At 40.3% G+C, this 17,471-nt stretch overlaps 1 protein-coding gene and 1 long non-coding RNA gene across 5 annotated transcripts in view; one reads left to right on the top strand and one right to left on the bottom strand.

Annotated features, from left to right (window-relative positions):
- The window catches only part of TRPM3 (transient receptor potential cation channel subfamily M member 3), a 597,865-nt gene that overhangs the window by 130,498 nt on the left and 449,896 nt on the right, over window positions 1-17,471 (top strand). The window lies entirely within an intron of this gene.
- LOC116835375 (uncharacterized) overlaps window positions 12,593-17,471 on the bottom strand; it is a 14,212-nt gene continuing 9,333 nt past the window's right edge. The window contains exon 2 of the long non-coding RNA XR_004376175.2: window positions 12,593-12,853. This is a non-coding gene — a long non-coding RNA (uncharacterized LOC116835375). The remainder of the gene's footprint in view (window positions 12,854-17,471) is intronic.

Below are 17,471 nucleotides of genomic sequence, written 5' to 3'. Positions count from 1 at the left end.
GCCCTATTGGCCACAGCCCCCATCATCCCTCTTTACCTCCACACCCACACAACTCATCCCATCCCCACCCCACTCTCTTTTTATCCCATAGCCACCAACAACTTACTCCCAGCCCCTCACCCACTGTTTTGAGACCTTCCCAGTCTCTGGTCCACTTCCTGTGTTTTGCCCTCTGTCTCACCAGACTAGAATGGCTTCTTCCAGTCCCAGCCACTGAGTGGCTCAACTCACTCCCATCAGCCACCCCGTGCTCACATGGCATGGATCAAATCTGAGTGAGTGGCGTGGCAACCTGGTGTCCTGGGTCATAGCACCACTCAGGTTTGTTTCATTGCAACACCACTCCTCCAAATGCAGTGGTCAGGGGCCATCTCAGATGGGGATTCTGTGCAAACCTCCAAGTGCACATTGGTTAATGCTGGCTACAAAGGTGGGTTGGCATTACTCAAGTCTGTCAAGTTCCAACCCTTTGCTCAATAGTACTGCTATGAGACCAAGATTTGGCCTTGAAGTTGGCAGAAGTTTTGCCACTGACTACTTAAGGTTGAACCACAATTTGGCCTTTTCTTCTTTGTCTGATTTTTCAGAAGTGGTCAGTACCTTGAAGTCCAGCTGAACTCAGTAGGAGATTCTGATTGGTCAACACCTCTGAAAATAGGCTTTAATAGCACAAAAAAAGCTAGTGAGAACACCGAGAATATTTACTTTCCCTCTGGTCAGGTGCTGGTTGATAACTGATACATCTTCAGTTTTGATCCTGAATACCATCACTAGTAAGGGGATTGCTCAGAGGTTGAGCTAGGCCCGGGGTCGACAACCTTTCAGAAGCGGTGTGCCAAAACTTCATTTATTCACTCTAATTTAAGGTTTCATGTTCCAGTAATGCATTTTAACTTTTTTAGAAGGTATCTTTCTAGACATCTGTAATATATAACTAAATTATTGTTGTATGTAAACTAAGGTTTTTAAAATGTTTAAGCTTCATTTAAAATTAAATTAAAATGCAGAGCCCCCCGGACTGGTGGCCAGGACCCAGGCAGTGTGAGTGCCACTGAAAATCAGCTTGTGTGCCACCTTTGGCATGCATGCCATAGGTTGCCTACCCCTGAGCTAGGCCATCCCTGGGATTGAGATCTGAGGGGGACTCCCCTGTTACAAGGTCAGTCCTCAAAGAGGCCATTAAGTTGGCTTTCCAGCTGCTTTGTACTGCTGATTGGATCCACTGTTACCATTTTGCAGCAAAGATCTGGCCCCATCCTTTTCATATCTTCATTGGAATCAAACTCATTTTAGCAATAACCACATTTAAACATAGACGTAACTATAGCAAGAAGGGTACTGCAGTGTCCCTAACAAGTGCAGAAAGTCTCCCTCTCCCCAAACCATGTTACCCAAACAAAGTCATATAATATGGTTCTCGGGGGCCGGGGGAAGCTGTGCACAATTTGTGATCAAACTCTGCTTGCAACAGCCCGGCTTACATTTGCTTATCTCTCGCAAGCCTTTATGGACAAAGCCTTTCATTCTCCCTGATTCAATGAGCAGATGTATGAGCTCTATTATCAGATTTGTTGTTACTAGTTTCTCTTATGTGTTGATGATGTAACATGTTGAAAGCCCAATAAACGTGTAATTTTAGAGGACTCTTGCACCGAACACTGAAAATAGTTTTTAAAGAACACTGTACTTTCTACTTATGTAGTGCTTTTTTGTGGTGCGCCTATCCCCGGTCCCAATGCATGTTTGCCTAGTTCTTGTTAGGACTACATGCTTTAGTAAGGAAATGAAACCATTTTCCAGTGTACTGCCTACCAAATGTATTGGGTATTTATAAGTTTTATTCACCAGTACAATGGCCCAGTGTAATTGCTCTGTGATCTAGTGGATCATACTGTGTCATGCATGGAGACTGAGTTATCTGTAAACTATACTGTATCTTTTTCAAATAAAATTGGGAAATGAAATCATGTATATATGCCTTGTAGTCCCAAAAAGCATTTTGAATGTGAACTGGTCCAGTACTGCTATTGTCTAGGTCCGAGGTTAACTTAAAACTAAATCAAAGAAGAAATGACTACTAAAGTTTCATGAACAAATAAACTCTATTTACCACTCCAGTACCCTGGTATATGTCAGATTCATTGATTTTTACCACTGTTCGCATCAGCATTTTTTTTCCCCAGCCTTTGTACAGCTACAGAAATTGGTTATGGCCATCCCAGCTGCCATTAATTTCCTATTTTCAGAATGAAAACACATTTCTGCTCCAAAAATTTGTTACATCATAAATTGTGCAAAATTGCACAATCACACAAAATACTTCAATGATAAAATGTCAGCTAACTGCTTAGGTACAGGCATAGACCTATACCTATTTTCAGTTTGAAATACTGCATTATTGATCTAGGATATGAGGCTGGTGTCTTTGAGATGCAGAAATGCATGCATTTCAGAGATCAAGACTGATTTCGTATGAATATGAAGAATGGAATATTTTAGAAGCTGGTCTTTGGCAGTGGTTCGTGTGCAAATTAGAATATAAACGTTTTAAAATCCATATAATTTCTAGCAACTCTTACAGCCTGACAAGATGACTTGCAATATTAGTTTCTAGCTACTATAAAGCACTTTGTTAAGGAACAGGCATAAATTTTTAATCAAATTTTCCTTGAGAAATGGACACGTTACTGGTGGTTGTTTCAGGAGGGGAGCATATCTTAAGATGTTCAAGGTTCTTCATAGCTATGTTTAATAGTGGGTGCTGATTTTTCTTGTTGATTTTCTTTTTTGAACAGCATATTTAATGGCTGTTTGCATCCAGCACAAGAGTTAGATGATGCTGAGTAACCCGCTAATGTTATATAAATTACAGTAAAAAATCTTAAGATCCCTCAGCTGTCATTGTTCATAAAACTATGTGATGTATGAACTGATGGGTGTTGTAAATAAGGAATTGGTTATAAAACTGTAGAACAATTCTCCGTAATGTGTATAAATAAGATTAATCTTACTCAGTCTGCTAAATAGTTGAGGGTGAATGCTTAGCTGTATACAATTATACCTTCGGAGCAAAATTAAAAACATAGTGAGAAATTGAGACACTCTAATGCAAAGCAAAAGTTTTCTCTTTTTTTAAATCAACTAAAATTATTCTTCTATGGTTTTTGTGACTTAGTGCTTACTGATCTTGATATTTTTAATAAGTAATACATGACTTTACCTAGTGAATATGTCTTAATGAGACTTTCATGTGCATCCAGAAATTTTTGTTGCAAATACTTCAAATTTAAATGAAATACAAAGAGTACCATTCTAAAACTAAGGTGTCTTATTTTATTCAAATAAACTTTAGTAGATGAATGCCACTTCTGTTATATGTTTAGCACTTTTATTGTTAGTGTTACATTAAAAATAGGGAAGAATGGGACTATGAAATGTCTTGGTAACTTTATTAGTGTGGTGGGGGGAGGGATATTTCTACCATTGTTTCATTTCTCAATAAGTATGGGCATAGGATATGTAGTAGTAGCAGGTTTGGGGCATGCTCTCCCTTTTTCTTGATTTTGGGGGGAAGCCTTTCCAAGGGTCCACCAGACTCGGCCTGACTCGGCCAAGAAAGGAGACTCTCCACAACATTTCTCCCTTTCAAATCTGGAGGAACGCTCCTCCATAGTCCAAGATAATGCTGAGCCAATGTTACACAGTAACCCAGTGCACTGAAGCAAACACCCCTAGAGGGATGGTGTTGAGGAACCTCTATTCCAGGGCCTGTACGGGAGGGCTTAAATGGAAATAATGTGTTGAAATATTTATTATCAGTGTGCTCTTGCCATATTGATCATTGTTGTGTATCTCACAAATAATAAAGGGCAACATGTAGCAAGAGAGAGACTTTACATTAACAGTATCCTAACTGTCCACTTCTGGGAAACCCATGATTTTGTTTTCTAATATCTGTGACTTAGCCAAAACCGCATCACCTTTTAAGTTGCTGTCATGATTTTGTTGCAAATTTTCAATTTTCCCAGTTTATTACCAAGTGACATAGGTGTGGGAATGGATTGCAGAGATGGTTGTTAATATGATATGGATTTTTTTAACCTGTAGGTCACCACTACAAATCTAGCCTAGGTTGCTAGTAGCAGAAGGTCATTTGCTTGACTATATGGTAGTCTGTGGCATGAGTTGGTGATCCTAATCCACATTATTTTTTCCAAGAATATTAGGCCTAATGGAAAGTACAGAGGACAGCAGTGAATATTTTTAACATAAATAGATCCATAAAGATATTTGATTATGCTCTCTTCATTAGCAATAGGAGCTAGTAGTAGAATAACAAGAAAATAATCTGCTACAGACGGTGAAATGTGAAGTACCCAATGTGTGGTTTTTTTTTTTCATTGAGGGCTAAACTCAAACACAAAACCCCACGTATTGGCAGAGTCCTGGAAGAAATTTAGGGAAAAGTTCCATAATTTACAGGGCTTTCTCCCCTCCAGGCATGCCCCACTCTACTCCCAAACCTAAACTCTAGTATCTGAGATCAGAGCTGGACTATGCTTTTGTTCAAATAGACTTTCCAGTAAATGAGTTTTGAACTCGCTAAGTTACATGGCCAGAGAGTTGAGTGACTCTGATCCTGGGGTTTGGACATATGTGCAGGCAACTGAGGATTTCTTAGAGCTGACCAAGAAGGTATAATAGATGAGGAGGATTTAAATTCTGACTTCGATAAGTGTAATATGTCATGCTTAGTTGTAAACAGTAAGCAGGTTGATGTGGTGATTGTAGCCAATAATAATCTTGTTTTTTCTAATTGTTTGAATGGATATAGCTTGATTTCAAGATTGACTGCCTACACCCTCTGACCTAGATGATGCATTTCACACACTATCCTATGAGGGGAGTGCAGAGCTGCTCCTAGGAATGCTTAATGATGTATGTGGAGTAGTTTGTCTGTGGGACAGTGTAGAGATGGGGGGAGCTGTTGCCCAGCTCCTCCTCCCCCTTCTCTGCTGCCTTTTGGTGACATGCTTAACAGGCTGGAGTCAGGAAAGGAGGCATCAGACAGACTCGATTCACAGTCTCTTCTACAGTGATTGGCCCTTTTGTAGGCTCAGAGGCATCTTGTATGCACCCACTTCTGGCACCCACTATCACTCCAGTGTGCCTTTGCCAGGAATCCTCACAATCTATCTGTGTTAATGTGGAACATGCTATGTAGAAATGCATACAGCTTTTCAATTAGAGCTCCCTTTACTCATTTTGCAGTCTGGAATTAAGTGATAGAAAGGATTCATTCTTGACCCTTAGATTTAAAGGCCACAGCCATCTCTTATCACTGAAGATAGTCTCCTCTCCCCCCTCTAATTTCTCTACAAATGTGCTTTTCATAGCTCTGGGATTGTGTACTATCTAATTATGAATTGATTTTGCCAATGATCTGAGTTGTTTGGATTGCAGATGCCTTCTTAATTGGCCCTATCCATCTCTACTGAATTGCTTCTCTCCTTCATTCCAGTGAGGAATGTTATGAAGCAAGAACTTGTAATTTATGCAGTGCTCAGATTAGAAAAATAAAATGGCTAGTGTGTGCCTCCTTTTCCTCACAGGGTCATGCAGCATAAAGATTCACTCCCTACCCCCCTGGGTGGTGATTAGACTCTCTTCCCTTGCTTTCAACTTCCTTTTTCTGCCAAAGATTTTAAATCAAATGTAGAAATACAGATAAGTGAAGTTGCATATGCTTTTTCCTTGCTTTTGTCCTCTCCTTTCCCTATTTCTTCATTACCTTGTCTCTTTCTCATCCACCATTTCTTGGTTTTCCTCAATTTCCATGTTCTTTTCCTTCTTTCTGCTTGGCATTTTCCATCAGCTCTTCTGTGCCTCTGTCATAGTATACTTTCCTCAATCTGAACCTTAGAGTCCAAAAATGAGGTACTAGCATGAAATCCTCTAAGCTTAATCCAATCGATACCCCACCTCGGATGTCTGGAGTACAACGCGGGTCTCCCAAAACCCTTCTCCTGGGGCCCCAGAAACCGGGAACCGCGCCTGGATTCTTAATACAGAGGAGGGGCACCAACGTTTCCCATCGTAGTGTGCTCTCGTCAGGCTGTGTCCCTGTCCTTGGGGTTAGCCCATATGAAGATCACACCGACTCCTTGAATGCTTATACAGAAGGCTTCACCTTCCTCCTCTCTCCCCACCGGGCAGACGGTCATCTCACAGATTCGGAAGTCTCCGGATGTGACACTAAGAACAAGATCAATTCTTCCCTTCTCACCCACCAAGGGTCCCTGGGGTGGTACAGACTGGCTAACTTCCCTGAGCGCTCCCAACTAGGGGGAAAATCTACCAGGTCTTATAAATAAGCAAAGCTTTTAATAAAAAGAGGGAGGAGACAGTACAAGTTATTTCCTCTGTAATCTAGACCTGGTGAGAATTTTAGACGGGTCTGTTCAGCTTATAGACATCAGAGAAGTACAACTACTGTCACCAACTACACATAACTCTACACTGAACTAGGCAATATACAGCAACAAAAGACTATAACCGCCTTTTTACTCAATACTCACTATTCTGAATATATGAGACTGTAGCAGGGAGATTGGCAGAAACCTGCTTGCACCTCTTGTCCCATCCAGGACTCGGAGAACAAAGCAAACCCCAAAAACCATAAACAAAGGCTTTCCTCCATCGAGATTTGAAAGTATCTTGTTTCCTGATTGGTCCTCTGGTCAGGTGTTGTTTGTTAACCCTTTCCAGGTGAAAGAGACATGAACCCTTAGCTATCTGTTTATGACAGCCTCTCACTGAAATTGGTATTGAGGTAGTGTCTAAAGGCCCCAATCATGCATTTCAAGCGTGGGCACTATACTAAACAAATAATGAAGACAGCTCGTATAGAATAAGAGGAAAGTTTAAGGTAACAATGAGAACACTGGTCATAGCAGACATCATGGCAGAGGTGTATTTTAAAGGGGGTATTTGAATGAGAACAATGAGGTGGTTTTGTGAATGTTATTAGGTAGCTTCTCCCATGCTTGACAGGCAGCATCGGAAAAAGCAGGCAGATCCTTGTTTGAAAATTTAACAAATGGGCAATGAAGGCTGGTGTCATTGGCCGAGGCAAGGGCTGAGATTTCAATAATTTGAGAGATAACTTGTGCAATGATAGGCCATAAAGGCCTTAAAAGCAACAGCAATTAGTTTGTGTTTGTGGAGGAGATATTCTAGATGTACTTTACACCTTGGAAAAATAATTCTCCCTTTCTCCTTCCTCTCTGCACCCATAAAAGTCGTGCTGGACTATTTTGTTAGCACTGAGTGTTCCTTTGACAGCATAATTTGACATACTAGCAGTAATCGTTGTTCATTGGGCAGCTATGGTACAAAACTTGATTGAAAGGTTTTTCATCATTTCCTATTGAGCTGAAAGTTTCTGTGTAGGTTTAAGAAAGGAAAAAGATCATATTTATTGTTATTCCCAAAAGCCCGTTTTAATTATAGGGAGGCAAGCAGAATACATTTCTTCAAGTGTCACCCAATATTGAGTGAAGTTTCAATTTAGATCAAAACTATAGTCAATTTTTATTATAGGAGAAGGCCTTTTCGGTTTTGGGGGGGGCAGGGAGCAGGTATCTGAAACAGCAGCAGTAGATGTATTCCTATTATATGGGCATTTTCATACAACATAATCTGTTAAAATGGACACGTCACCAATTAACAAGCCATACAAAAATCACTTTTCCAAACTGACCACCTTGTCATATAACCTAGGTGGTTGTGCTTGTGGATGTTTTCTGTATCCTTTGTAGCTTCCTTCTCTTTGTTGCCATCAACTAACCACCACCACCATGGAAAATTTGAGTTCTCCCTTAAAATGGATAATTTAGAATTTGCACGAGTCCATCTGTATTAGCTTGTACTGTAAAATTGATATGAGAGAGAAACATACCCTGTAGAGTTACATAAATGTGGTTAATATTATGTAGAAAGATATTGGAGAGTATCCCAATTACTGGATTTCCCTTTGTTTTGGCCCTGGTTCTAGTTGGTGATTTATTCAAGCTATCTGATACTTATTCTTAAAATTTATTGTCTGGTATTCTTTCACCGTACAACGTTTAGGTGCTTTACAAATGTAATCAAATAAATCTTGTGAGATTACCATAGCAATCTAACCCTAGAGGCGATCCTTATGCAGGATATAGCCCTCTAACTACAAAGCAAAAGAAATGAAATGCAAACATTGAACTTAAAATATGGTCTGAAGTCTGAATTCAGTTTACAACAATAAAGAGGCTTAGGATTAAACTTCAGGTGCTGCAAAGAGCATTGTTTTCGAGGGGAGTTCAGTGGTACACAGAGGTGAATCCTTATGCAAGATTTGGGTCTAAGATCCAAACCGTTTTATAGCAGAATTAATAAAAGTCTTGCAAATGACACTTTTAAAAAAAAATCTGGTAATTTTAAAGGCAGAAGAAAACAAGGAATTCTGCTGACAAGTGTAAAAGCAACCTCACTTTTGCCTGGTTATTCAAAATTTTAAAGACATTGAGGTTTTTCTTTATTCTGGAATGAATTTGATTCAAAGAACTCCTACAGTAATAACATTGTAGTTGGCAATAATTATGTACGATGCCTACTGTCCGTTAATATGAAGTGTCAAATTCTCTGCAGACAATGAAATGCTGTGTATTTTTATGGTAGCTATTTTTCCTTTTGGTTGTGGTGATGGTGGTGGTTTCTCTTTCTTGCTTTTTGAAATCATGCCATTGATTAAAAATGGGGGAAAGCAGAAACTGTAAAAGAAATTAATTGTCCTTTCCACATTATTATGAAGTAAACTCCTTTATGACCAAAGTCCTGAGGCATATAGGACTCTGATTATCTTTTTAATCCAGCTGCTGCTTTCACTACTGAAAGCAATGGAACGCTTATTCAGTGTTCTCAGTAGCTAATCAAATCAGTGTTCAGGGCATAGGAGGGCATTTTGTGGAAGAACTGTCTGATACAGCTTCAGGTCAATCAGTTCTCCTCTTAGTAGGAAACAGAAATGTGGGAAGGTACCCCAACATATTTACTGTCTTGCAAAGCATTTACATACCTAAAGTTTCTTTTTTTTAACTAATGAAACTGCTCTTTATTCGACCTTTTAGTCTCTCCTCCTTTTCTGATCCCTGAGTAATTTTCTTTACATGATAGCAAAACTTTGCTTCAAATTTACTCTTCTCTTGAGATGTCATTAGAGTGCTCTTTCTTGAATGTTCATAAAAAAGTAGTGTCTGAGTAACAGCATTTTATGTGTAACTCATTGAAGAGTTATAGCAGACAGTTGTTTTACACATTCAAATTGCAGTTTAACATCTGGGATTTATGCTAATCCTTGTGATCTAATCAGATACATATTACTGTTAGAATGGAAGCCTTAAAACTGCTAGTTAATTAACAATAGTATTTCAATACTTATCTATGTATTAGTGATATTCATATAGCACCACTGATCATAGTCCCCAAGCACTGAAATACAGCATTAGTGGATTTATAATTTAAAATAATTACAATTTGTGGATTTATAATCCTCAGTTTTCACAATGTTGATTAATATATGCAGAATATAAACACTATAATTATTGCTCCTATATCAGTTCATTAAAAGTTATTTTGTCACCCAGTGATTTGCAATGGCCCCATGGTACAATCTGCAGATGCTGTAGTGTGCTATGCATATGCAAAATATTATGTCCTGATAGTACATACTAATCTTTGACTAATGAGGTGATCCTTTAAAATAGCAGCAAGAGCAGACTGATCTTTAAGAGAAGGTTCCACACATTTGCTTAATTTTGGTCTCTGTAATCTCTTGAGAGAGAGAGAAGGCTTAGACATAAGCATTAACCAGTGTACTGCCCAAAAATCCTGTTGTAAATTTTTAACTGCAAAAGGATAGATACAATTGCATGTGTACAGTATTGTAATTTCATCTGACAGTGAGAATCTCTTCCACTTAGTGCCCAATTTATTTACCCCTCCAAAAATAAGAGATGATTTTGTTTAATATATGAACAGATGGACAGAATCAGGGTTGGTTTTGAAAAACTTGGGTTTTAGTTTTGAATTTCCCATTTCACCGTAATTCTTCCCTTAGCCAAAGTTTGGGAAAAGATTGTGCAGCTAAATATGCCCATTTTTTTTCTCATTTCTCCTTCAGATAGAGATGAGGCTAAAGTGGCGTGTATTCCACATCTGTGAAACCTAGTTGATGAAAACCAAAACTCTTAAGACCACAACCAAGAGTGGTTCAGATCCTGTCTCATTTTATTTGAACTGTGAAAGATCAGAGGTTCAGATATATTTCTGGTTCATCTCCACCCCAAAAAGCTGTTAGGGAAAAGTTTGAACATGTAAGATATTTGATATTTAATAATATACATTTAAAATGTTTGTTCGATTATTCCAAACTCTTTAGACCTTAGAGAACAATTCAGGGAAGGGCTGTGCAAACATTTTGGACAGAGGGCCACATGTGGGTATGGAAATTGTATGGCAAGCCATGAATGCTCACAAAATTGGAGTTGCAGTGTGTGAGGAGGTGAGGTCTCTGGCTGGGGGGGTGGGCTCTGGGGTGGGGCCAGAAATGAGGAGCTCAGGGGGTGAGAGGGAGTTCTGGGCCGGGACAGGAGGTTGGTGTGCGGGTGAGGATTTGAGGGCTCTGGCTGGTGATGTGGGCTCTGGGGTGCAGAATGGTAGGACTGAGGAGTTCGGAGGGCTGGAGGGGGATCAGGGCTGGGGCAGAGGGTTGGGGCACTGGAGGGGGTCAGAGGCTCCAGGCAGCGCTTACCTCAAGCAGCTCCAGGACGCAGCATGACATTGCTGTGTGTGCTGCCCCATCTGCAGATGCCGCCCCTGCAGTTCCCATTGGCTGTGGTTGCTGGCCAACGGGAGCTGCTTGGGGTGCTATGGAGCCCTCAGCTGCCCCTGCGTGTAGGAGCCAGAGTGGGGACGTGCTGGTGCTGCTGCTGCTCCACAGAGCCATGGCACATGTGGAGTGGGGCAATACCCAGACCCCGCTCCCTGGCAGGAGCTCAAGGGCCAGATTAAAACATCTGAAGGGCTGGTTGCAGCCCCTAGGCTGTAGTTTGCCCATCCCTGCTTCAGGGATTTCATGTGAAAAATGGAGTTCCCTGTAGTGATGGGGTGTCCACCCCATCTGAGGCTGAAAGGGTAAATTAGGCCAATTAACTTAAAGACCACACTTGGAAGAGAGCCAGGGAGTGCTAAGGCCTAAATTGCTTATGAAATCCAGATATGGGAGGAACTGGGCCAGGTTTAAAAAGCTAGGAGGCTAGCAACAGAAAGGAAATATAGGAGAAGTTGTCTGGAGGGGTGTTTGAGGCTACAGGGTTCAGTAGTTACTCTCTGGGAGGAGGCAGTTTGAGCTGGTACACTCAGAGAAGGGAGGAGGAGACAGGGAACCAGAAGCTGTAGTAAGGAATATAGGGAAAGAGCCATGAGGGGTGAGGAAAAGCAAACCACAGTTGCCAGGTACAGGGTCCCTGGGCTGGAACTCAAATAGTGGGTGGGCCTGGGTTCCCCTACCAGCCACTGGGGAAGTAGCACCATCAGAGCAGGGCCAGAGAAGAATGCCTGAGACTGTATGTTTGTGTGGAGGAAGTTTGGATAACCCCATATAGTGACTGGAGGGCTGAGTCACAAATTCACGAGGCTGCGGTTCCTGGAGTGAGAAGGGTCTGGGGGTGACAGGACAATGGGAAGGGATCATAGGAGGGCAGCACCTGGCAGAGCTAATTCTGGCCAGGAGCAGGCACCACTAGCAGTGAGTGGACCCCGTGACCTCTGTTAAAACAAAGAAAAGATTGTACTCATTACAAAATTTCAGATAATATCATGAGTTACTGCGGAAAACAAAGGTGTGAATGAAAAATAGTTCTTGGAGTTTGGCACTAAACTGCACCTGCGGAAGGAAAACAAGACCAGTAGTAGTCCTGGATTTCAGATCTCATAACCCAGAGAGAGAATGAGAGCGCCAGCCACTGATGTCCTTATTTTCAGAGGAGTAAGCATCTGCAGCTCCCAATGATTTAAGTGGTCGATGTACAGCATAGCTGCAAAACAGACTATAAATGAACTGCAGAAACCAAAGTGGGAATAATGTTCATAAGCAAGGTTTGTTAGTGGGCGTTTATATTGTGCCACTAATATTTTAACACCTGCTTTTATTAACATCATTTCCTAAGGCCTCCTGTTCAAATATGTATTTTTATTACATTTACATAAAAGCAGAAAATGTTTTTTTTCCTCAATCAGAAGTTGAAAAAATACTATGTGAGAGCAGCAAATGTCTTCTGAAAGCTAAAAAAAAAACAAAAAACCTTTAGTATAATTGTTAGGGATGTGTGCTAGATGTTTCTATTAAATGGTCTAAATTCAGTGAATGGCACTAGCTCACCAGTAATCCAGGGCAGTGGAGAATAAGATGTGCTTTTTTTGTACGTGTTTATATTACATCTATAATAGCACTGATGAAATATTTTCAAAATATCTTTGTTAATGGAATCACACCACACAGAGGCAACTTTGGTTTAATCAATGGATGCTTTCAACAAAGGCAATGGCTGAAAATAACCATATGAAAGATAAATAGAGTATCCCATTACTTTTATATGGCTTGCACCTTCTCTTTAATGTAAAGATCCATGAGGCAGTATTAACCCCCTGAAACATTCATAAAATAAAAAACTATTTGAAGATATGGAGGGATGTAAGGTAAATAGTCTACCATTTTGCCTGCTGATCTAGCTCCTTGTGTTAATCCTGGTGGTATCTCCTAGAGAAGAAAACTGAGAATGAGTACAGAATTTTTAGCTTTGGGAATCTTTCCCTGGGTTTCTCTGAGAGTACAAATGATGAGGCATTAAAACTATATTATAATTTCAAAATGGAGGAAAATATTTATAATGAACACATTTATTTTTACGGAGATGGTGGGGGGGAAGAGGGGGCATGAATGGAAGTATTCTGAGCTAGCCCATGACAGAGGAGTCCCTTATGCAATGGAATTTCATGTCATAAAGGGACTGCTGAAAACAAATGACTTTGTAATAATGCCAGGTTAATTTGTTGCTAAAGCAGTCATGGGACCTTCATAAATATATGTGCAGTGTAATGAAGCTGGCATAGTGCTGCTGTCATGCTGCATGAAAATATCATGGAATTGATAGACTGCTGTTGGGATTTATTTAATCCAAAGTAGTGCTGAAAAGGAAAATCTGACATCTGTGTGACTCAAACTTGACAAGTTGCTTGGCAGCAAACTGCAATAGTTTGTATCCTACTTGCCGGGGGGCCTACTAATGTGATACCATTGCAGATAGCCAGTGATTTATTCTTCTGCAGTTATAGTGGTAGAACTAATATGTTCTAGATAGAAGCAGTTTTGCATCATATTGCAATAGCAGCAGATTCTTCACAGATTGAAAATCCATTTATTAGATTAAATTGATTTTAATTTCACTGCTAAATTACAAGTGGGATTCAAGAAGCATTCAAAAGGAGAATGCTTGTTAGCTGTTAAGGAAGTTATAAGGAGTTGCTACATGCAGTGTTGAAGTGCTGAACAATTTTGGGACTTCTAGGTTTTCAGTGACAGCTGGAAATCTCATGTTACTCCTCTTGATTTCATAGGGGCTGATTATAAGAACATAAGAATGCCCGTACTGGGTCAGACCAAAGGTCCATCTAGCCCAGTATCCTGTCTTCAACAGTGGCCAATGCCAGGGGCCCCTGAGGGAATGAAGAACAGGTAATCATCAAGTGATCGCTCCCCTGTTGCTCATTCCCGGCTTCTGGCAAACAGAAGCTAGGGACACCATTCCTTTCCATCCTGGCTAATAGCCATTGATGGACCTATCCTCTATGAATTTATCTAGTTCTTTTTTGAACCCTGTTATGGTCTTGGCCTTCACATCATCCTCTGGCAAGGATTTCCACAGGTTGACTGTGTGTTGTGTGAAGAAATACTTCCTTTTATTTGTTTTAAACCTGCTGCCTATTAATTTCATTTCGTGAATCCTAGTTCTTGTATTATGACAAGTAGTAAACAACACTTCCTTATCTACTTTCTCTACACCAGTCATGATTTTATAGATCTCAATCATATCTCCCCTTAGCCATCTCTTTTCCAAACTGAAAAGCCCCAGACTTCTTAATCTGTCCTCAAATGGAAGCTGTTCCATACCCCTAATCATTTTTGTTGCCCTTTTCTGAACCTTTTCCAATTCCAATATAGAATAGTGGTATTCTCAGTGACTGAAAATTTGGCCCTCTCTACAACCCTTCTTGGAGTACCATTGTAATCTGAGGCTTCCATTGGGATTCGGTGAGTAACCTAAATTGTGGTTATAGACAATATATGACTGCAGAAATGATACATTCTTAGGGCTGGTCTATACTACCATGGTAAATTGATCTAACTTATGCAACTTGAGTTATGTGAATAATGTAACTGAAGTCAATGTAGTTAGAGCCATTACCACAGTGGCTACTCTGCGCTGGGTCAATGGGAGAGCCTTTCCTGTTGACTTCCCTTACACTTGGGGAGATGGCACACACAAATCAATGGAAGAGTGCTCTCCCATCGATTTAGCATGTCTTCACGAGACCCACTAAATCGATACTTGCTGGATTGATTGCAGCAGTGCCGATCTACTGGCAAGTGTAGACAAGCCCTTAGACAACACACCTAAGTGTTTTGCTACTGTAAGCACTGCAGAGCCAATATCATGATGGAAAAATGGCCTGGATTTAGTCTGCCTCATGCATCCTCAACAAAATTGTCAGTTAATTCTGACTGAGGAATTCTCATTACTAGTGAATATGAGGGGTGCGGGAGCCTGAGTTTGTTACTGATCTGGCTGTCAGAAAAATAATCTTTTTACTCACAAAATGAGCAAATGCGATATGGGAGGAGTTGAGAGAAAATGCATTTCTTACAATAGCTTCTCATACTGTTAACAGCATTTTGGAAAGCACTGCAACTGTGCCACTGAGAGAATTGCTGAGGGGAAGCAAGCTATGTATTATTTAATCATTTTAGGCTGTTTGCATGATGTGATGAAGAACTTCCTACTCTTTACCCCACCTCAAAAGACATTAGACTTTGAATATAGTAGCAATGTACAGATAAATTAACATTTGGAAAAAATCTATAAATATCAAGCATTAATAGAAGAGACTGGGGAAGCCCCAGTACTCTGGGGTAGCATAGATTACTGCTTGATTATTGTATTGGGAAAAACTGTGTGAATACCACAGACATGAAAGCACTAAAGCAAGTTTAAACAGGGAATTTTTTTGCTACATTTTCATTCTTTCTCTGCCATGTGCCAATAATTTTAGTACTGTAATCTCTGAAATACAGTAGAATTGAGGAATGCAAAGAGATTGTTGCAGCAATGGTAACTAATAAGGAGGAACTTGCTGACTACAGAAACCCTCAAACCAGAACTTATTCTTAATATATACAAAGAGAGTAGCTGTATCCATATTCACTTGCTGATATTTCACATGCAAAAGTGGTCATTCTGTAATAGCAATTATTTGAGTGTGAAGGCAATGTCCAGAGATTTTTCTTTTTAAGAGCAGTTCAGGATTCATTTTTAGAATCATCTGTGTCAATATTGTGGATAAATCAAACACTTTAGGGAGGTGGTAGATTTATTTAAAAAAGAAAAAAAACTGTTTGGATTTGTCTATACCTTCAATATTAAGGTCAGGTCTAAACTACCACTTACTTCAGTATAACTTATGTTGCTCAGGGGTGTGAATAAACCACTCCCCAAGCAACATAAGTCACATTGACCTAAGCACTGGTGTGAACAGCACTAGGTCAGCAGGACAGCTTCTCCTCCCAACATAGCTACCACCTTTGGCAGAGGTGAATTTATTATGCCAACCAAACAGAGCGTGCTCATTGGCGTAGAGTGTCTTCACCAGACATGCTACAGTGGCGCAGCTGCCTCAGTACAGCTATGCCAAAGTTGCACTTCTAGTTTAGACTAGCCCTAAGTTGTCCAGGCTAGCCTCCCATGAAAGCATAAGATTGTTCCCCGTAAAACACTTTCTAACTCCCTTCCCGCCCAGTTGAGTTTAAATGTTCCAAATGATGGTGCTCCTACCATTTAGGAATCAGTAATCCAACATGATACAAATCACTGTCAGGAAGTTTTCCATGAACCCCGTTTGGGTAGGGGCTTTCTTTTTACTCTGTGTATACAGTGCCTAGCATAGTGGAGTCCGGGTCTCTGAGTAGGGCCTCTAGGTGTCTTGGATATACAAGTAATAATGACTTTTTTTGTTAACTTCATCGCATTACTTTTAGTTAACTTGCTTGAACCCCCCAAAATTGTTTTTCTTCTTGGTATTTATACACATTTCAAATATTTGTATGTTATTGACATCTTTCCCTCCTCACAAAAAACAAAATCACAAAAACCCAGCAACATATTCTTAGTCATCTTAGTCAAGCTATCTATATTTAGCTCTTTTAATTATTTGTCATTGAATGAGGGAAGATTAAACAAGCTTATCAGGAATGATTAAAGGACTTTATATAGAGCACTATGTGGATTTATGTTATGTTGGTGTTCAAGCTCTTCAAAGTTAGTGAATATTTTTGTCTGAAATACTAGACTGAAATGAAGATGGGTTACCTGTCTAAAAATGCCTAAATCGCTTAAGCACTTTTATAAATTTTACTCAGGGAAATGCAGAGTTGTGGGGTCTTATAGGTCAGTTTTCTGTACAGAGTAGAAATTGTGATGAGGTGTTTTTAGTGTATTTGTATGCAGAGTTCACAGACATCTTGTTCCCTTGGACAGGGTAGTAACATACTGCACACAGACAACTCTTTACTGCAGAAACCTTTGGTAAGGCACCTCTAACCTGTCCCCAGGAGCAACTGTTTTGCACCTCTGTCTCTCTCAAATCACATTTCTTCTCAAAACCATCTCCTCTTCCTATCCCAGTCCTTGCATTTTACACCTGGATACCTCTACTCCAAGTCCACTCACTGAAGCTGTTTGGGACTCAGGTGAGCCTGCACATCTATTCTATCTTTTTGGTGTGTGTGTCATGACCACACAAAGGAGACTGTTTTACAATACCCCTTTACAACTTCCTGGGTGCAATTACTGCATGACACATTTAACTCCTTTCTATGGAGAGTTTCACCCTAGGTGCTTATACATCAGCTATTGGCCTCTTTTGTGATAACATTTGGGGAAGTAGTGAAGTATTAAGGGCAATGCATTGCCCATAGGTTATTTCTGGTACTATCACACTTGAGGGTTATGCTTACAGGAGGCGGGGGCGGGGGGGTTGGGGCTTACACCAGTGAAGGAGCGTCTTCCCAGGCACCACTCCAGAGCCCCGGGGGAGCCCCGGGC

This window comes from Chelonoidis abingdonii, chromosome 6 (assembly GCF_003597395.2).
Source record: "Chelonoidis abingdonii isolate Lonesome George chromosome 6, CheloAbing_2.0, whole genome shotgun sequence".
NCBI lineage: Eukaryota > Metazoa > Chordata > Testudines > Testudinidae > Chelonoidis > Chelonoidis abingdonii.
This window is presented reverse-complemented; position numbering and strand designations above follow the sequence as displayed.